Source organism: Mustela erminea, chromosome 13, assembly GCF_009829155.1.
Source record: "Mustela erminea isolate mMusErm1 chromosome 13, mMusErm1.Pri, whole genome shotgun sequence".
NCBI lineage: Eukaryota > Metazoa > Chordata > Mammalia > Carnivora > Mustelidae > Mustela > Mustela erminea.
In genome coordinates, this window is record NC_045626.1 from 9,989,537 (window position 1) to 10,011,978 (window position 22,442).

The 22,442-nt window shown below is 34.5% G+C and overlaps 1 long non-coding RNA gene across 1 annotated transcript; it reads left to right on the forward strand.

Moving 5' to 3' along the window:
• The first annotated feature begins 478 nt into the window (after nt 1-478).
• LOC116571670 lies at nt 479-13,616 on the forward strand. The gene is made up of 3 exons (XR_004277943.1): nt 479-490; nt 12,094-12,099; nt 13,534-13,616. It is a non-coding gene; the product is annotated as an uncharacterized LOC116571670 (long non-coding RNA).
• The last annotated feature ends 8,826 nt before the right edge of the window (nt 13,617-22,442 follow it).

Sequence of the window (22,442 nt, forward strand, 5' to 3'; positions counted from 1 at the left end):
GCAGCTGTCTCAATTTTTACTTCCTATTTCTTGTTGTCATGGCTTCAAGCACAAAGAATCAGAAGGAAGAGGAGAAGAATATAAAATTCACACAGGAAGGATTTAATACCTCTAGAAGTCAGATATGTCTATATTTTGTTTCTGTTCTTCACGTCCCCACTCACATTTCAACTATCTTATTACCAGATAGATAGTCTGTGGATACAGTAGATGTAGAGTCCATTAAGAAATATTTATGTACAAAATCTAGGAATGATTTCTTTCCTGGTTTATCTTGTTGGATGTAATGAGTATTCAAAGATAAAAGAGTTAGAATGCCATGAGGCTACACTTCAGCCTTTGGTTAAGTTTCATGCCATATGAAATGTGTCAGTTCCATCTCTTTGGGAAAGGAAAGGTGGACGTATCTAGTGATTTTAGAGAGATGAACAAAAAAAATAGTATTCGAGATTCACACAAAGGGTATAAGTATAAACTTAAAATTTTAATAGTCACACCAAACACATTGTAGCTATATTATATATTCTATTAAATACCTTTTCTTTTAGGGTTTAGTAAAATAAGAAAGGAATAAAGGAAGGTCAGAAAGAAGGAAAAAAGGGAAGAAGGAAGGAAGGAAGGATAGTCTTTGTCATTCTTTTTAAAAACTCTAATCGTATTTCTCTCCATACCTAGATTGGATTTACATACCCAAGGAGACTATAAGTTATTTCTGTAATTGCTATATAGTTAAAAATTAATAGGAAGTGTCATTGTCTTTCATTAATGAGTAGTGTTTGATTGATTGATTCCTATGGGGAAAAATGAAGTAGCTCAGTTTCATTCTCCAAACTTGAGTGGGGTTCAGGTTTATTCCATATGTCTTCTGAACATGAGACCAGAACCCCTACCCACTGCCCCCACCCATAGATATATATATATTTATAAATATATATATATATGAGATACTAGAAAGGTAGTAAAACATATGATGTTTCTGAAGACCTACACTGAAAACTGGCATATCGACATTTCTGCCCTCCTTCTCTTGGCAATTGTCATCTGGCAGTCCAACATCAAAAGAAGGAGGAAGAACATTCCATATATAACGGGAGGAAATACAAGGTCAAATGTTGAAGAGTACACATGTGTAATTCCATTAAAAGTGAGGGAGAATGGGGACAATCATCCAATCTGCCACCGTTTTCTAGGGATAAAAGAGCCATCGTGGTGGGGTCAACCCAAGTTCAACTTTATTCAACAAATATGAATCAACAAAATTCTCTTCAACCCCTATTATGTTTATGAAGAGCTTATACTGAATTGCTTTTGAAACTAATTTAATGTTTAGTTTGTCTCTAGGATAACTTTGAATGGTTTAAAGGTTCAGCATTCAAACTGTATTCTTGGTCCAAGGAGACAAAAACTCAGCCGTTTGTGCGTGTTGAAAGACTTTTTTGTTAATCATTAAAGTGCTTAAATGTTCCAAATAAATGAATCTTCTTTTAATCAAAAGAATTATCTTCTAGTTTTTTGTGTATATAACATTTATAATGAAAGGCCATATACATGGCAGGTACTTACAGACTTAATGAAAGTCTATAACTTTTTCTTACTAGCAGAGCAATACACATTATTATTGTAATGCATAGTATACTATATTTAATTTAAATAATTTAAAATTAAGTATCTGTATTTTATCATGCAGACATTCACGTATATTTCTTAAAAATTATTTTAGAGAACAAATATATTTGGGAATTATTATTCAAAAACATGTATGTATAAAATACATATCTTACTGTGAGGAAAAATTGTATATTGTATATGTATTTGACATCTCATACATGAAATATATCTTATCTATATCTATATAAATCAATATTTATTTAAATATATATATGCATATATTTTATTGTGAAGAAAAGTAAAACCTGGCTTGATATCTTCCACTATTTCAACTGCAAAGTAATAAAAGACTGTAATCAAAGGAGAAAGATGTTTATACTTGTGTTAAATGATTAAAACTACTAAAGTTTTTAAAACTGTATGTTTTAATATTATCACTAATGTTTTAACATGATATGGAATATTATATAATTAACTTTTATATTTAAATTTAGCTGTGCTCATGAAGATACAAATACATTTTTGGTTTGAAGTCTAACTTAACAGGCTAACAAAAATGGCAATTTATAATATAATTGAAACTGCCCCATGCATCAATAAAACTATTCTTAAATTTTTACCCAGACTACTATCCACAAACTGCTAGAGATTTCAGAGTGAATTAAGAAAGTGAAGATTTGAAAATCATCTTCTTTTTGTTGGTTGTTGTTGTACACCATGGTAATTTGGAGACTATGCAAATATTCCACAGTGAACTTCATAGAAAGTAAAACATTTAGCTACATGGTAGGGTAAGACTTATTACAGTCAGCTTGAGGAAGCAATATTTGTGTATAATTTTTACAAAGATGGCCCTACTAGTCAAGTTGTCCTACTAGCCAAGGAAAGACGCATAGTCAACCTAGATTTAAAGGTCAAAAAACAGACCACTTTTGATGGAAGGGGAAGTATTTAGAGTTAATTTTGTAAACTGTCCTAATCTTGACCATATTTATTTATTTTTAAGATTTTAGTTACTGTTTTATTTGAGAGAGAGAGAGATAGTGAGCAGGAAGGAGAGGGAGAGAGAATCTGAAGCAGATTCTGTGCTGAGTGCAAGGTCTAATGTGGGGCTCGATCCCATGAGTGGGCGATTGCAACCTGACCTGGAACCAAGAGTCAGCCTTAACTGACTAAGCCAACCAGGTGCCCCCATCTTTACCATACTTATAATATCCCTATTTCTTGTCATGTGAAAAATATGATCACTTCCATCCAAAGACTCCTGAAATTATCATCCAATTATAGCCTCAAAATCCTAAATCATATTTTGTATTACTTATCATCTCTATTGGGTCCAAGTGGCAATAAAACTCTGTGTGGCTTTTCAAGTGTGGCACCTTTTAATCTAGAGACCAATGTACTAAGGAAAAAAATGATTTTCTTTTCACACTTGTAAGTATCATAATGAGCCCAATTGTGGCTGTGATAAATTCTCATATTTCGAAAATGAGGAATGAGATGCACATATCAGTCATTGGGTCCATAAAGATCTGAAATTCCATAGGGTGCCAGGTCAGCAGTAGTGTATACCGCTTCACCTTGCTCTAATCTGTGGGGATAGGTCCCTAGCTCATTCTCTATGTCTCTTGACTCCACCATAGGGGATCTTTCCTCTGTCTCCTGAGATCTCCCATTTTCTTCCTGAAGAAATTGCCAATGTTTAAAGCTTAATAGCTTTCTCAACAAGCTTCCTGCCTGTAGAAGTTTGACAACCCCAAGGGCATTATGAAATTTGAGCAATTTAATTCCTTTCCAGTGACAGTCACCACATTTCCCTTAAAAACTTGTGAGAATATTATCTTTAAGCTTATAGTATTTATTAGGGGAAATAAGAAAAAAAATGTACAGTTCTTTCTGAGATATACCTTTCTATATTTTGTGTTTCAGCTTTATGTAAGACCTGTTGTTCTAGCTGAATGGGTATATGGGACATCATATGAAACCTTTTAAAGGCATTAATACAGAGAATTATAACGAGGTCTTTGATATTAACTGTGGTGTCAGGAGTCCTTTTACTTCGAGAATCTTAAACTAGCTTGGAGACTAGGTGTAAGTAAGAGTTTGTTTTCCATCCCAATAACTTATGGCTCCTCTGTAACCCTTTAAAATTATCCTCGCAATTTTAACAATTTCTTCCATGGTTCACCCTTCTCCTAAAGTTCTTTATCATATGCAGCTTGTAATATTCAACCAACACTTTCACTATTCTGTCTGGGGATCGCTTTGGAAAAATTCACGTTTATTAGGCCAAGTAACTGCAGGTTACAGTTCTGCCAATTATTTCACAACTACATAAATAAGTTGTCATTTTTTCCCCTCTCTTCAATAATTTCTGCACCATTTCTCCAGCTTTTCCCAACTGCATGTTTGGTGATTTTTCATTTTTTGATTAGCACTCAATTCCAAATCCATTGCCGTATGTTTTAGGATTTGAAAAGACAGTACCCATTTATAGGTAACAATTTTTGTATCAGGTGATTTTTTTGTAAGCCATCCCTAAACTTAAAACTTGTAGCGCAATGTTACATCAATTTTTATTTCGGTAAAAGAGCCCGTGGTCACTCTGGTTTGTTCAGCTTTGTTGTTCTCTGCTGGGCTTCCTCACTGCCTCCAACGTCAGTGAGTGGTGAGCTGAAAGCTGCTGTCTGGTGTTGGGCAGGCTAACTGGTTTAAGTAGGACAGCTTATTTTCTGTTCCAGATGATCTCAGTGTCTAGAAGTCTAGCCTGGCCTTATTAACATGTTTGTCTTATGGTTCAACAGAGCAGTGGCTGAGTAAGCTCATTTCCAAACACTTTTCAAGCCTTTGTGCTCTTCACAGTTGGTAATAAATGTTCTATAGGCTACTGAAAGTCATCACATGTAAGTCACCGCATAAGCCACTTAGATTCATGGGGTAGAGATACAGTTTACACATTTCAAAGGGAGGCAAGTATTTATATCATTTCAGGTCTAGCAATACATGTTTCTGCTTGCTCTCTTCTCCTGCCATCAGGAGGTGAAAAGTTTCTCCCAGGTAATGGCTCGTCTACTAGGCTCAGCCTTAAGAGGGATTGTATGTTTCTATTTGCCTTTCTGCACTTCTTTTGTCCTCACAAGAAAAGCCTTCTCCACATAGCTTCTGTCTGTCCCCTTTCATGGACTTCAGAATGGAAAACATGTGGAGAATCTCTTACCCAACATGTAGTGAGAATCAGCCTGCCTAGTTCTGCAAATTGAAGCACATCACCCAGCCTCACTCCTTCTACAAAACCAGACACATGTGTGACAGTGAAAATAAATAATTGATATGCCATGCCATTGAGTTTGGAGTTTTCAAATGAATCAATAAAAGGCTATACATTCACTGTCACAGAAATTGACTAAAGACTTGATCTGGGCTCACTGGGTTTATTTCCTTAGATGAACTAACAATGTTCATAATGTTTACCTACTATTTATCTGTATGAACAGATACATTTTCTTTTTTATGCCTCAGTGATAAGAACTGTATGTCATGTTAGGAACCAAGGGAATCAATGCATTTTTACTGTCATAACTCTCCATGATGAATGAGGAACCTATGGCAAATCATTTTTTTTTTCTTTTGGGGGTGAGCAGGATATATCCACAGAATTCTAGAAATACCAGCTTAATATTTGTACAACCAGATACCTGCTGATGAATACAAGATCACATCTAAATAGTAAATGGGACATTTGGGGATCGATATTAAAAAGATTTATTTTTTAATTCAGTTTGTGCATAGTGATTTTGTTAAAAAGTTGTTTCAGTCTTTCTGTCTGGGTATTTATTAACAAGATTTTATAGCAATCCTTGAAATCAGGACTTTTTCATACAACAAAAATTCTGTTGAAATTGATTTAGTAGATACTATGGAATGAACAGTGCTGACTTCAAGCATCACCTTCAGTACAATCCCTACACACACACACACACACACACACACACACACACACACGCACCGTGCACTCACACACCAAGATATTCCTCACTAGGGCAGTGTTTAACCCCCATGAATTAATAAAGGCGGAAGCCCCAAGCTTGGCTCTTATAACAGCTTTACAGTTCACTGATTCTTGTCTACAGTACATGATGCCTCAATTATGTTTTGCTGTGTCAAGACACACAAGGCTGATTACTTCCTTGATTCAGTTGTTATATTTACTCAGTGCTCTCCATTTTTATGTCAACATTTTCTCAATATTTGGCCATTAAAACATAGGGAATATATCATTTGAAATAATTATCTCTCCATTTGCTATTGCAAAACTGGTACCATAGGAAGCCACTGGAGTGCAAATTTTTTTAGTTTAAGTGAATTCTACTAACAAATTCTCCAATATGTGTTTGCTATACAAACCATATTAGAACATATTTTGTGCTATATTGGAGAATTTATAAACGTTGATGGCTGTAGGAACAGAAATGATTCTTCACAAGTTTGAATATTGCTTGAAGAATTCCCCACTTTCTCAGAATCTGACCCTTCAGCTGTTATTTCCCATGAAGCTTGTGGGTTATCAGGCTACAGGAGCCAAATGAATGGTATCTTGTAAATATTTTATGATCATATCATGGTTATGGCAAAAATGAAAAATGATCCTGGGGTCTTGAAAACATGCTGGATCCTAGGTTCAATCAGTTGCTTTGATAGGAAACCCAGAGATCCACAGGGCACTTGGGTGCATTTTGTTTTCATCGGTTGTTTTATTTCTATTTCTTATTTTATTCTGAAGGTCTTACTGAAGTATTTATTTGTGAAATGGTGGAATCAAACTTCAAAAAGGTAGGAGGGAAGTATAGAAGGGCAAGTCTCTGAAGTATTCCAGACACAGTTGAACATCCCACAGCATCTTGTTATCCCGGGAGTTGTAGATCAGTGGGTGCAAGTTGCCCTTGATTAAGTCATTGGGTTCAGGAAACTCTCAGACATGAACATACAATTATTCCTTCTGTCTTCTTTTTGCTCCTCTGACCCACAAAAAGATATATGGCTCAACTCTACCATTAGGAATGAAGGGAAGAAAACTGAACAATTAATTCAAATTGTAGTTTTAAAATTTCTTACAAATCCTCTTTTCAACAAAGAAGAAACATAGAATCTGTTCTTGACAGCCCTTCAGACACATAATGGGGCACCTAAAATAAAATGTGTAACTGAAATTCAGAAGAACAATTTTACTTTTCAAAGTTAAACAATTACACACTTGGATAAAAAAAATAAAATGGCACATTAGGTTTTGTGATCAACATTAACTAGAGATAAATATCCCAAAATCAAATAAAATACTGAAGAATAATCAGGGTTGTAAATGCTTATTTTTCTCTTCAAAATTTTTAAAGCTGCTATGTCAGCAGTTTCAAATTAAAAAAAAATTCTAAAATGCACATTATTTTGAGGTTTCTTGAGTTGTATATTCTGTTCTCATGCCCATTTTGAAATACAGCTGAAGAGGCAGATTATATTTTCTGATGATGTCAAACATTCCATTTTTATCATTAAAATGACACACTTTAATGTGATAAATAACAGTTAATATCAGCAGATGGAAAATCGTGTTTATTCCTCAACTGGTTACCATGATGAACTGTAATCTCAGATCTTGCACCCAGGAATTCAGATATTTAGTATTATTTCTGTGCTTTAAAAATGTGTATCCATACATTTATATGACTGACTCTCATGTGGCAGGTCACACTTATTTCTTGCTACTGACATAAGTCCAATGATCTGTTTCAACGTTTTTTGAACATTGCAATGTCTTCCCAAATTTATTCCACTCCAATTATGTGACATACCCACTTAAACGATATTATGCCCTTGGACTTTTAGAGGCTGGCTTAGAATATTGGCATACAAGGAGAAAGATAATGAAGGGATGAGAAACAGCATTTTGATATCCTATCCTTTATATAGTTCATTTTTCAACCTGACCTCAAGTAGAATATAATGGTTATTTCTGGAAGACCGCCAAGGGTTAAGAAGCAAATTACAAATTATATTAACACAATGATAAAACTTTTTAGAGCAAGAATATTATTATTATAAATTCTTAGTGAAAAGTTAGCTTTAAATATAATTTTGTAAAAAAATATACACACATACAAACATATATGACTCTATTCCCATGATTGAATGGAACTATTTGTCATAGCAAGAAACTGTTAAGAGAATTCAGTAGGCTTTCTGCCATTGTGGTAAGATGAATGATGAATCAGATGCAAGCCAGGGTTCCTTAATAATTTATTGGGTCATGAGTTATGGTTTTGTTCAATTGAAAATTATAAGATAGGTTTGCCTCAGGCAAAGAGCCTAATGTATGCAAAAGGAAAATAGATTAAGCAAACATTCCATGAGTTTAATCATTTCAAACATTATACTGGATAAAGGCCCTGATGCATTTGTCATTAATTCAGGGGACAATTTTACCTCCACATAACATGATCATAAGAAGGGAGTTGTCGCTACTGCTCTGTAAATGGGATGTTCATAATGAATAGTTGGTAGAAGTCATTACTCTCATTCAATGTTTTTCCTTGTGAACAAGGATAAGAAGCAGTGCATGAACCAGAGCTTGTGGTTATTTTTTTATTTTATGGAAAGTTATCATTTTTTGAATCTCTAATTACTAATTTATCTATTGACTTTCATATTCATTCAACATACATTTACTGAGCATCAACTTCGTGCCAGAGACACTGTTCAGAGTTCATTATGAAGAGCCACTTCTAAATAATTTTCAATGGCTAGCACTTCTGAAATGAAACAATTTTGCATGGGCTTTCTTAGACTAAGGCATTTGTAAAGTTGCCCAGATTTTACCAAAATAATGAAATCAAGGCATAGGCGAGATTATAATCTCAGTCTTTACTTAATTAAGCCCTTTCACATTCTTTGAGAAGTTAGCATATGTATGTTCTTATATACAAAACAATGCTCTATTTAAAAAGTTGGTATAAATAATATTTACTTAAAGGTTATAAGGCAATGTTAAATCAACCTCAAATCAGTGTGTATTTGGGTTCAGGCTCTTTGGTTTTGTTTTGGGAGGGTTTTCAGCTCCAAGTTGTTCTTTACCTGGTAACTCCTCATAAAATGTGTTGGTTCTAGAGAAAAACAACAATAATAAAATCATAGTAGTCACATTAGTTTTATGTTCCTCTCTGATAAATCTCCAACCTAGGGTCTCAATATACTGGGATATAGGAATCTCAAAGGAGGAATAGTACGGCCATATATTTTGACTGTAATGTTTCTCTGGCAGTGAGTTGTCTAAGAAATGTATCTCTTGAGGACTGAGAATCAACCTTGAACAGGCTTAGTTAGAAACACAACAAACATTTCAGCTACTTATCAGTAGGCTTTAGGATAACCTAGTGAGTGACTGTTCTGTATTGGTCAGAGGCAGGTGCCTCTTGTCTGAGGCCATCAGTGAAATCTGAGTTCATTCATTGTCCCACCCAGAGATATCTGTTCATTTCTACAGAACACTGAAGAGGTAACCTACAAAACATCTCACATATAAAGTCCATATTTTTGTAAAAAATCTAATTCAATTAATTCACATATTTTTAAAGGTCATCTAATCCTTCTTTCTTTTAAGTATTTATCATATATTTTTGCACAAGAAGACTCTATGTATTGCTGGTGCATTATAACTGAATAAACTACTCAATAGTTTCTACCCTAGTGGACATTATATTCTGACAAAATAAAATAAAATAAAATAAATTTTATTATATATTGAAATATGCTATGGATAAGTATAAAACAGTGAAAAGCAATAGTGAGTCATATGTAGAACAGTTGTAGTTTTAGGTTTTTTTGAATGAATTATATGAAAGTTTAAGTGAGAAGGTGATTTTTGAACAAAAACTGAGAGAAGTAAGAACACAGAATGCTGTCTTTGGGAAATATATTCCAGACAGGGAGAGTAAATCTCATGTCGACTTTGATGAGGGTATGTACCCTGAAAATACTTTTGTTTTTACTCTGAGTGTAATAGGATCCTAGCAAAGGAATGACATGTTCTGAAATAGATATTGATTTGATAAATCTTATTTTTTAAAATAAATTGAGGAACAGGGTGGAAGTAAAGATTATTAGAAAGGAAGACTATTCTCATGGGGCTCCTGGGTGGCTCAGTGGGTTAAGCCTCTGCCTTCCGCTCAGGTCATGATCCCAGGATCCTAGGATTGAGCCTGCATAGCTCTCTGCTCAGCAGGGAGCCTGCCTACCCCCGCCCCCCCCGTCCACCTCTCTGACTACTTGTGATCTCTCTCTCTGTCAAATAAATAAATAAAATCTTAAAAAAAAAAAAAAAGGAAGGAAGACTATTCTCATAATTTATAAAATCAATGAAAGTGACTTGAACTAGGTTGATAGTGGTTGAGGTGACACCAATAAACAGATTTTGGATATATACATATTTTTTCCACAGTGAAAATAAGGCAAAAGTACAGAGATTTCCTGCATACCCCCAGGTATACATTTACATACCTTCCTGAATTTTCAACATCCCCACTGGAGTGGGACATTTGTTACAATCGATGAACCTCTATTGGCACATCACAATTACCCAAAGCTCACAGTCTAACTTATAGTTCATTCTTGGTGTTGCACATTCTTTTGGTCTGAACAAATGTATCCATCGTTATGGTATCATAATGGTATTCTCACACCTTGAAAAATCCTCTGTGGTCTGTCTGTTCATCCCTCTCACCACCTAAAACATCTGTCAACCAATGATCTATTTACTGTCTCCATACTTTTGTCTTTTCCAAAATGGCGTATAGTTGGAATCATACAGTAGGCAACCTTTTCAATTGGCTACTTTCACTTTAGTATGTATTTAAGGCTTCTAAAATTATGGGCATATGCTTGTCCTATTACAAAGAACATAATAGAGTATAAAGGATGACTGCAAATCTCAAAAAGAAGGGGTTGTAATTTAGTTGATTGGATGCTATATCTACTTTATATTTAAAACTTAAGATTGGATAGTATTCATTTAGTACTTTTTCTTTTATAATACCCAAGGCATTTATTTGATCATTGTGGGGAAAGATGTACTTCTCAAGAATCATGAATGTATAATTGTATTCAAAATTATGCATTTTCATTTCAGATAGCAAAAATTATTTATTTCTTTGTGGTTCAAGTACCTTTTTTTAAAATAGTCATTATGACATATCTTCTATGTATTGTTTTCAGCTCTATGATTTTTACATAAAGAAAAAATGGTAAAGAGGGAAGCCATCTATTCTAAGTTGGGCATATAATTTGTTAGTTTGCATTTGATTCTGTGACTGAATGAACTACCTTTATTCTGAAAGAAGACACAAAAATCAGGGAGGGGAGTCACAGAAACATGTCAAGTTATATACAATTAAAACCTCTTAAAAAGCTACTAAATAAAACTCTCAAACTTTAAAATGTCTTAACTTTTTAAAAATTTTTTTTAAAATTTCTTTTCAGTGTTCTAGAATTCATTGTTTATGCACCATGCCCAGTGTTCCATGCAATATGTGCCCTCCGTAATACCTAACACCAGGCTCACCCAACCTCCCACCCCCATCCCCTCAAAAACCTTCAGTTTGTTTTTCAGAGTCCACAGTCTCTCATGGTTCGTCTCCCCCTCCGATTCCCCCCAACTTTCTTCTCCTCTCCATCTTCCCATGTCCTCCATGCTATTTGTTATGCTCCACAAATAATCGAAACCATATGATAATTGCTTCTCTCTGCTTGACTTATTTCACTCAGCATAATCTCTTCCAGTCCCGTCTGTGTTGATATAAAAGTTGGGTATTCATCCTTTCTGATGGAGGCATAATATTCCATAGTGTATATGGACCATATCTTCTTTATCCATTCGTCTGTTGAAGGGCATCTTGGTTCTTTCCACAGTTTGTTGACTGTGGCCTTTGTTGCTATGAACATTTGTTGACTGTGGCCTTTGTTGCTATGAACATTGTTGCTACAGATGGCCCTTCTTTTCACTACATCTGTATCTTTGGGGTAAATACCCAGTAGTGCAATTTCAGGGTCATAGGGAAGCTCTATTTTTAATTTCTTAAGAAATCTCCATGCTGTTTTCCAAAGTGGCTGCACCAACTTGCATTCCCACCAACAGTTTCACTTTTTTTAAGGGAACAAATGAAATTTAGCAAGAATATGACAATCTTATCACAATTTTACTTTAAACTCCCCTCCTTAATTTTCATAAATTTTGGGAGAGTATAAAGTACTTGTATGGGTTATATAAATCATGCATGTCTAGATTATAAGCAAAGCTGGAAGTGTTTTATTTGAAAATATATATTGGTATTCCCTTTTTCATATATGTGGGACAGAGTAATTATTATATTTGGCCAATAAATGCTGACTGCATATAACACTTTTGATCCTATATATACTACACAGGCTCATTAAAAATTCAAGCAAAATGTTGCTAAAATGTTAGTTAATGTATCTAGGAATTGAGTCTGGTATATTTTTAAGAGTTAGACCTTATTTCCTATGAAATACTCATACAATTGATTTACCTTGCTTTCTTACACAGGAGAGGAATAGTTCCAAAACCAAAATAATCGAGGAAAATATTTTTATTCTATTGGTCATAGAAGTAAGTATGCTAAATTTTGAGTTAAAGGAAGAGCTGCTGTGGATGGTTATGAGAGTTGAACACTGCACAAAGCAGACGGCACTGTTTGCATAACTGTGTAATGCAATGTCCCTAAGCTTAGGTCTGGTTGTGAGATGATAATTTTATTCTTAAACTGTATAACTTTTTATCTTGGACTGCACTATTTGATTTTGCTTCTTCAGTATTTGACCTTGAGGAATATAATATGGCCTCATTTGGGAGGAAAGTATAATAAAAATGTCAGGTGAATTTTTGAAGTCACCACTAGTTCTAAGGGACAAATATATAAAGAGGATGAAGAACTTCCACTCAGGAAAAAAAAAAAAAAAAAAGTGAAACAAACAAACAAAAAACCCGAAAGGGGGTAAAGATAAGAAGCTGTCCTTAGAAAGTTGAGTATGGGGAAATAGTCTGTTCTCCAGAAGTCTTTTATTTTATAGGTACAGATCCAGATCCATGGATATGGGGGTGGAGGGACCAGTAAAATTGCACACTTAGAGGTGACATTTTCATGAAAAGGTAAATATACTACAATCAGGGCAGAGTTTAAATTATCACTTGATTTGACATAGGTAATCAATAGAAGGTAGAGCCAATATTGATGTGGGGAGAAAGTGTACTGAAATGCCAGATACAAAAAAATGAAAATAAGTAAAATAAATAAAGCACCAGATGCATACAGATCATAACTCTTTTTCTTTGATGTGGAAAATATTTAACCTAAGAGAAAATATCATAGAAAGTGCCCCAGAGATTCTTAATTAGAGGTAACAATGAACAGAGCACAATGGCTAAATTAGGCAAGAGCACAGCATGGACAAATAACTGAAATATTCCCAGGAGCTAAGTCTGTTTTTAAAATGCTGTAGCCCCAAAGCCTCTTCAGTGCTTAGAACATAGTCACTGTGGATCACTGAATCAAAGAGTAAATATCCACTGACAGAGAAGAAGGAAAAGTGACAAGCCAGTGTATGGGTGTCCAGGAAAGGCTGGGTAGAAGCAGGCAATTTGAGCCCACTGGTCAGGTACAGTATTTTATAACTCAGGGACATCAACAAAAAAATAGCAAAGAAAGTTAAGGATAGGTGTAACATCATGACATTCAAGCTGGCTGAGTTTTCACAGAAAGTACTATGAAAAAGAAATGAATTAAATACTTGCCTTCACTTGTTTGTGGAACACAAGGAATAGCATGGAGGACATTAGAAGAAGGAAGGAGAAAATGAAGGGGGCAGGAATTGGAGGGGGATATGGACCAAGAGAGACTATAGACTCTAGGAAACAAACTGAGGGTTTTAGAAGGGAGGGTGGTAGAGGGATGGGTGAGCCCAGTAGTGGGTATTAAGGAGGGCACGGATTACAAGGAGCACTGGGTGTAATACACAAACAATGAATCATGAACTCAACATCAAAAACTAATGAGGTACTGTACGGTGACTAACATAACATAATGATAATTTTTAAAAAACACAAAAAATTAGCTCCACATAATGAAATTAACAAATAGTTTGCTGCAAATCTGTGCAATCAAGAGGTTTAGAAAAACTTGGAAAACATTATTTGAGATAAATCATCTGTAGAAAACACAGAAACAGAAGGTGTTCTTGTTCAAGTAGAGGTGGGAGCTCCAGAGCCCACTTGGGGTTCCTGTTCCTTCCTCATAAGTAGTGAGGATGCATCAGATTCTCATTTAGAAAGATCTAGAGCCCTCTTGAGCATATCTGGGGTATTAGCAGTCTCATATGAACAAATTTAATCTTCCGTCAAAGGAAATCCTCTTAACCTCTTGCCAAACAACAAAAGTCACAGTTGTAGAATGTATGTTTGAAATGCTGAGTTCTTTAGAACTCATGATTTATTTCTACAGAGACAGCAGATATTCACCACTTGACTTGTATTTGTTTCATAGACAACATGTAGAGAAGAACCACATGTGAATCACAATCAGCCAGTTGAGTAATTAATCATAGGCAAGAGGACACTGTTGCAAGTCTAGAGTTTAATGGTGGTGCATACTTTGTATAAATTTAAGCATTTCATAGAACTTTGGTGTCCCCTGACAAATTTTTCTCTGTGTGAAAGAACCCAGATGGTGTGAATTCTAGGTTAAGTTTTTGTATTTTTGTGGCCAATGCAAAATGAACATCATATATAGATTGTAGAGACATGTCTTATGATTCTGAAGCCATAATTCAGAGACTTAATTGCCTATATTGCTGTATATTACAATTACACATATAGCATTAATGTAACATTAGCTAAAAGGCCTGCCATATACTCATGAAGTTAAGGGGGAAAGTTCATTTATATTTTAATTTTAGCTTTAAGCAGATAACTCTGGAATATTACTCAGTCTATATTAACCAAGACTGATAATCAATGCTTTCATTTATACTTAAATACTAATGCATGCAGCAAAAAAAATCCAATGGCTTTGATTTTCTTCTCCTGGAGCTATTCGAAATTATTTGATCCATCTTTCTTAACACTCAAATCTGGTCCATTAAGACTTTGAAAAGGCAGAGAAATGCTGCATTAAAATTAAAAGCTCATATTCTGAAAAGCAGCTAGCCAAACTCTGAGACATTAATGTCTAGATGTAATATTTTGGTTGTATATGAAGGAAAATAAGCTATTATTGCTTTTGACCTTTAGAAGTTATGTTTTATGTATAGTTAAAATAAATAAACTGCTATCTGCTGATCAATAAACAAGGCCATTTTTGGAGTCAGTAGAAATAATTGTGTATACATGAGAAAAAAAAAAACTGTGTATACATGAAATTTTAGAAAGTTCCAAACTTTGTACCCTACAGCTATTCAGCCCTATTCATTATTGTTCTGCTTTATTTAATTTTACACAATTATTTATGCACATCTAGCCATCTAATCAATTTCAGCCCTGTTTTTTAGCTACAAGTTTTCTTGGGACTAGTTGAAAGAAAAATGTTGCTTTAGGTACTAGCGAATTATATTCTTTATTAAAGTAAAATTATTTGATGCAGATATTTCTCTGACTTCTCAGGGTTTTGTATCTTCTATTTTAATGATCATCTTTATGCACTTTAACATATCATGTCTATGGTCTTTCCAGAGGTGTCATTTTCAGTCTAGATTTTTAGGATATGATGATACTTGACTACATTTTCTTATAATGAGCATCCAGGAATAGATTCCTACTCCAGTTCTGTAGACCTTGCCAACCAATTAGAACAAAAGGACACAAGCCTTGTTAGAATTAGTCAACCTATACTTTGGCTAAGTCATTCTTACATATCTTTTATGAAATTATCATTATTCTTATTCTGCCCTTCTCATGCATTAATGTGGGCTATGTCAATATACAGAGCAGAAAGTTCAGTGAGTTTAATTAGCAATCATAAGTGTCTCTTTTAATAATATTAAAAATCATCAAAAATTAATTCACTAATTTAATAAACAAATACACTCTACCATGCCATTCTGTCAGAAAAGTTTTCTTTCCTAAGCACTTCTACATTTATTATTAGTGTGAGGGAAATATGCTGGTAGGATAATGTTTCATATGTAAACATAATTTAATTTGTATTTTTAGAATTTTTAATGGTTTTGGCACTTCTTTGAAGATTCACAGAGATCTTTTAGAAATCCAATTATTATGTAACTATTAAGCAAGGATTATGGATAATGTATTATTTTCAAAACGAAAGTATCAAGGTATCTTCATAATTGTTAGTTATTTTGAAAACATATGTAAAATTGAAAGGATAATTCATCCCCAAAATAAAATTATAATCATCAGGATGATTTTCCACAAACTAAGCGGAAATAATATAAAAGAATGGTCTCTGGAGCCATATTGCTAAAATTTGAGTCCTGGATTTGTAACTTTAAGTATTTCACCTCCATGATCTGTTTCTTCATGTTAAGACTGGAGTAACAATTATCATACCTATTTTATAGTGTTGTTCTGAGTTCTAAACAAGTTACCATGGGAAGAGCTCTGAGAACTATCTCATGCATGCATATGATCTCTTGGTACTTTTTTTTTTTAAAAGATTTTATTTATTCATTTGACAGAGAGAGAGATCACAAGTAGGCAGAGAGGCAGGCAGAGAGAGAGGAGGAAGCAGGCTCCCCGCTGAGCAGTGAGCCCGATGCAGGACTCAATCCCAGCACCCTGAGACCACGACCTGAGCAGAGGCTTAACCCACTTAGCAACCCAGATGCTCCTGATCTCCTGGTACTATTATCCCAACTCAGTGATAGATTCAGGCTGAACTGTACATGTAAGTTATTCCAGAGGCAGTTTTCATTGCTCATGTCAGAAGTTAACACGGAAATAATGTACCGGTCACTTACAGATTTTACACATAATTCACATATTCTTGCTCCATAGTAACAAACATATTAAAAGATATTTCAAGTATGTTTTATTTTTTTAAGATCTTCTGGCAAGAAGATCTATATTTTGTAGAATATACCATAGAATGGAAAGAAAATTTTCATGAAACCTACAAATCTCCTCCATGCTGACAACATCCTTGTTTCTAATCAAATAATTCCAAAGAGGTCCAAGTTTAACTTAATTTCCTCTCATACACACAACTGTGCTACACTGTCTTACATACATATATTTAATCACTGATTGCACAGGAATACACAAACTGTCAAATAATCTTATTCTATTTTTATGGATTTCTTTTTCTTCTTTCAGAAGATACTCTTATTCTTTCCTAAACTTCTCTTGCTGCTTACAGATTTTCACCAGATGACCCTTACACTTCACTTAAAAAATCAAGGCAATTAGGAGGTACCAAATTTACCTTTTTACCGTCAAATATATGCATCTGCAAACATTTGTGCACAGACACTAACTTCATTCCTGCACTTCCAATTAAAGGGCTTGTTCTGTTTTTCATTTTTTCCTCCCTCTGGTATTATGGATCCCATATTCTTTCAACTTTTCAAAGATACCGGTTGAGAAATTATCTTCTAACTGTATATTATCAATTTCTTGCTCACAACTAATTCTTCAGGGAAGTGAAATATTGTTCAAAACATTTCCTGCCTCTTAACCCTCTTTAAAATTTCTCATCCTACTAGAGGATTATGTTCGGACTTATGCACTCATGTACTGGGATTTTCTATGTGACTTCCTTTGATGAACAGTATCACAGTGAGGTAGACAGTTGTTAACTTTCAGCAAGAGCATTAGAAGTATTAATATGTTTTTTTTCCTATTGCTCTCCTCTAATATGAGGCGAGTGATGACCCAGGAAGGGGATGTTATTTCAGTCAGAACTACACAGAACCTGGACTTAACAACAAGAAACAAATTACACAGACCTACATTAATGAAGCAAATAAAAAGCATATGAGGTTTTAAGCTAATGAAATGTTTCGGTCCTGGAGAGTTTGGGATTGGGGTCTGTGTTTCCCCCTTCTGTTCTAAAGTACATTCATCACTTTCTTAAGGGATAGAAACTCAAAAGTCAGATCAACCTAACATATTCAGAAGTGATGTCTTGACATCACTTCAAAAATTGCTTTTCGGATTGAAAACTAATAATCAATCCTGCTAGTTCTTTTGTAATACTAACCAGACTGTCTGCTTCTTGACCTTCCGCCACTGAACTCCCACTAGGAAGATTTGCATATGCTTGTACAGTCTGTAACAGCTTTAGAGCTCAGTATTGAAAGAAAATTCCGTATCATGGCTTGGAAATTTACCCTACACTTGGGTAAAATAAGAGAGTTTTCAAACTCTGAGGATCCCTTCAGGAAATCTGTTATCAAATGCATGGATCCCTTCCTTCCTTCCTTTTCTTCTTTGTTCCTTCCTTCCTGCATCTAATACTCATTAACTTCCTACCAAGTTATATGCCCTGAGACATATGCTAGGAATACAAACACATAGGAGACACAGTCCCTGATGTCAAGAAACTTTTAGTTACAAAAAGTTAAGCAGAGTCAAAAATAAATTAATAAGGTAAAGTGTTATGGGTACCATTATAGATTCATACACAGGATAAGGCATTAAGAAATGTATAATCAATTCTGCTAGGAGGAAACAAGATACATTAATAGAGAGCTGCTTTTTTTTAGAACTGATTAACCATAAAAGTGGAGAGTGGTCCAAGTGCCAAGGAACGGGGATCCTGTAAGCAAAGACAAGGAAGTGCGAAGCATCCTGGAATGTCCTGGAGTCCGGAGCATTTCAAACTATAGGGAACAAATGGAGGGTGGGGGATGGGGTAACTGAGTGACCGGTAATAAGGAAGGCATGTGATGTAACGAGTACTGGGTGTTATATGCAACTGATGAATCACTGAACTCTACATCTGAAACTAATGATACACTATATGTTAATTAACTGAATTTAAATAGAATAAGATAATAAAAAATGGCTGGTTTCATGTGTGTGGAAGGAGTAGTGAATACGGAAACTTGGATTAAAACTAATGGCATAGATTTCTTTCCTTTGTAAGTGATTAAAACTGTGCACTAAAAAAAATGTGCACATTAAACATGCCATTTTAATTGTCTATATCTATGAGAAGTTTATTAATTATACCACAAATCTGTATAAAACATGTCACTGCTTTTAGGATCAACTTTCAGGGATATATCTCAGTGCCTAGAAGACACTTGTCTTTATGATGTTGATATTATAAACTTCAGTCTGTAATATGAGAATAAAAGTTTTAATTGGATCCTAAAATTGATTTAAATTATTGTACTATGAAAGCAAAAGACATAGGACACTTGAGGAATGGGAGTGTGGCGAAGGAATAAAGTTACTGCAAAAAAAAAAAAAAGTTACTGCAAAAGTTTTAGGATGTGCTAGGATGGCCACTTGTCACGAAGTTAGTAACTCTATCCACCCTTGAATAACTTTTTAATTGACTATTAGGCATATTTATTGGGGTGAAGAATAAAATAGACTTAATATCATTATTGTGAAAATAAACCAATATGAGTTTTTAAAGTTATGTAAAATATAAAGATAGAATACATTTTGCCCAGAGAAAGATTTGGGTTTTTGTTTTTGTTTTTTTGACAATGTAAATAGAAGGATATAATTGCAAATTTGAGTTTATTATCGTTTTTATGTCAGTATTTTTTCTGAACTTCTCACTGGGAACACTGATGAATAAAGACTTACAAATGGGTGTGCTCCATTTCAGAAATATATCATATGTTAATGCACTATAGAAAGCTATTGCATAAAGTAGTGTGAGCATCTGTTTTTGAGAAATTTTTTCAACTAATACCACTTTTATTCTACATGAGTTATTATTTTTTATTTTTTTGTCCTAATTTCCTTTTAAAGAAATATTACGGAAACACTCTGAGACATGTAAGCAGCTGTTTTGTAATAAGAAAATTTTACTTTATGCAGGTGTGTCCAGTCCAATGGCCTTTTTCATGTTTTTGTTCTTGTTTCTCTGAAAAATTCAGCATTCTTCTTTCTGTATTTTTAATTTTTTTTACTCATTCATCAAACATTTAGTGAATATCTAGAATCTATTAAAAACTGTTCCAGGATATGGATTTTCAGTGGCAAATCAGATTCATGTGGCTTCTGTCCTCCACATGTTACCTCACTTATATCTTATTTAAACTTCACAAGATCCATTGGAACTATTTTCTACATGAGGAAACAATGTGTATGAACACAATCGTGGAAACCTGTCAAGTTTAAATAGCTGACAATCTTTCCTTCCTAAATCCCTTTACACTCTCATTAATACCAGGATTTCTAAAGCAATCACTTTAAAACGTTACATTTTTATTTTTATTAAGTTTTTAATTTTATTCCAGTATAGTTAACATACAATGTCATATTAGTTTTAGGTGTAGGATATAGTGATTCAGCAATTCGATACATAACTCAGTGCTCATCATAGTAAGTGCCCTCTTGAATCCCCATCACCAGTTTCACCCATCCCCCACCACCCTGTTTTAAACTTAACACTTCTTTATTGTCTGTATCAGTTTGGTGGCGAACAGCATGTCAGTTAATTCTTATAAACAAGTTCTTTTAAAAAAGTGCATTGTTATTCCCATGATAATCATCTCGGTCCACACTTTATGACTGCATGGTTGCCGTAATACAACCTCCTCCCTGAACTCCCTAAACTGTATTTCAGTCCAGTCACTCAGCTCAGAGCAATGAAAGCAGCTTTTTAGTTCCTGAGCCACCTGCCAAAAATAGCTAAGAACAAAATGGTGGTTTCCTCCCACTCCACCCCCTTTTTATTTGGTTTATGGTTAAATTTTAAAAGGGTTTCTTCTCGCTATGTTGTATTTAATTTATATATGAGTTACTCATTTCCTTATCTTCTGATCTTATGCCTGTCTATAATAACATATTCTTAGTTGGTCTTTTGCCACATATTGCTCTTTATTTCATTTCTTGGTTAAAATTCATACATGTGTTTATTTCTGGTCACTCGGTTTACATCGACCCATTTGTGGCTGGTTCACTCAGGCATTGTTCCAAGGGATGTTCTCGAGCCTCAGACAGAACCCCCAGTGGGTCTAGTCTTTATTTCTCCTTATCACATCAACTGCATGCTGTGTCAACTTCTACTTTTATATTGAACTGGGTGGTCACGCTCCATTGCCTCATGCTAGCAACACCTTAACCCTGGATCAATCCATCCAGTTAGCTTTCCCATAGCAACTCAAAGACTGATGAAGCTTACTGGAAAAACAAAACAAAGTAAAACAAAACTACTTCCCAGATTTGGTCCCTTTATCAGTTTCTTAACTGGCATTTAACTGAGTCCTCATTAGTACCTGGAAATTCTTTCCTTTCTAATTGCTGTTTTATCTTCTTCTTCATTTTTTTTTTTTTAAATCATTGGCACTGTTACTCATCCATAATTTTAAATAGGTGAACTCAATCTCTATTTCACCAACCAATAAATAAATAAATAAATGAAAATAAAATGGGAAAAAAAATAAGGAAGAATTTCCTGCAAAGGTATGCCAACAACTAAAAATTATCTTAATGGATGACTTTGCTATCAGATGCTAATGGACAAGAATTCCCTCATGGGATCAGGAGGGAGACAAACCACAAGAGACTCTTAATCTCACAAAACAAACTGAGGGTTGCCGGGGCGGGGGGGGGGGGGGTGTATAGAGAGGGTGGCTGGGTTATGGACACTGGGGAGGGTATGAGCTATGGTGAGTACTGTGAAGTGTGTAAGCCTGATGATTCACACACCTGTACCCCTGGGGCAAATAATGCATTATATGTTAGTAAAATATGTATAAAAAAAAAATAAACGTAGTTCTCCTAGTACCTTGCTTTTTAGATCTACCCTCTCTTCTCAAGCCAAGATAATTTGCTTTATGGAAATAAAACACCTTTAAAAAATCAGCTTTTCTTTTTATTGCATTCTTCTCACAATATTAAACACAGTTAAAACACTGTATTTTATAAACACAGAAAAATGCACATGAAACACCTTCCTCCTGATCTCACTGTTCTCCCTACTATTGCCCAATTTACCTCTCACTTATTGATTAAGTCTTCCTAAATGGGTGACTTCACTGCTGCTTCAAACACTCGCTTCCTGAGTATCTCTTTAACTCACTGTCACCTTTGCCCCCATCTGTCCTTTGTCACTAATGTCATTAATGATATTGGTCACCAACGGCGCAGACCCTACACACTCCACAAAAATTAATTTAAAATAAATCATAGACTATATGTAAAAAGCAACACTCTTAATCTCCTAGAGGATAGCTTTGGATAAATTCTCTATGACCTTGGGTTCAGTGGTGACTTTTTTGATACAACAAAGGCATAATCCATGGAAAATAATACACTGGACTCCCTTAAAATTAAAAATTACTGTTTCACAAAGGAGCCAAAAGAATGAGAAGGTAGCCACAGAATGAGAGAAAGTTCTGTGGAAGACATTGGCTGTTAAAGGACAGCTATCTAAAATATACAGAGAACTCTCAAACTCAACAATAAGAAAGTGAAAAAACAGATTAAAAAATGAGCATAAGTTTTGAAGAACCTCACCAAAAAAGACATAGAGATAAAAAAAAAAGCATATGAAAATGTCATTAGCGATTTTATAAGTTAAAGCAACAATGAGAAAAAACTATAAACCTGTTAGAATGGCCAAAATTCAAAC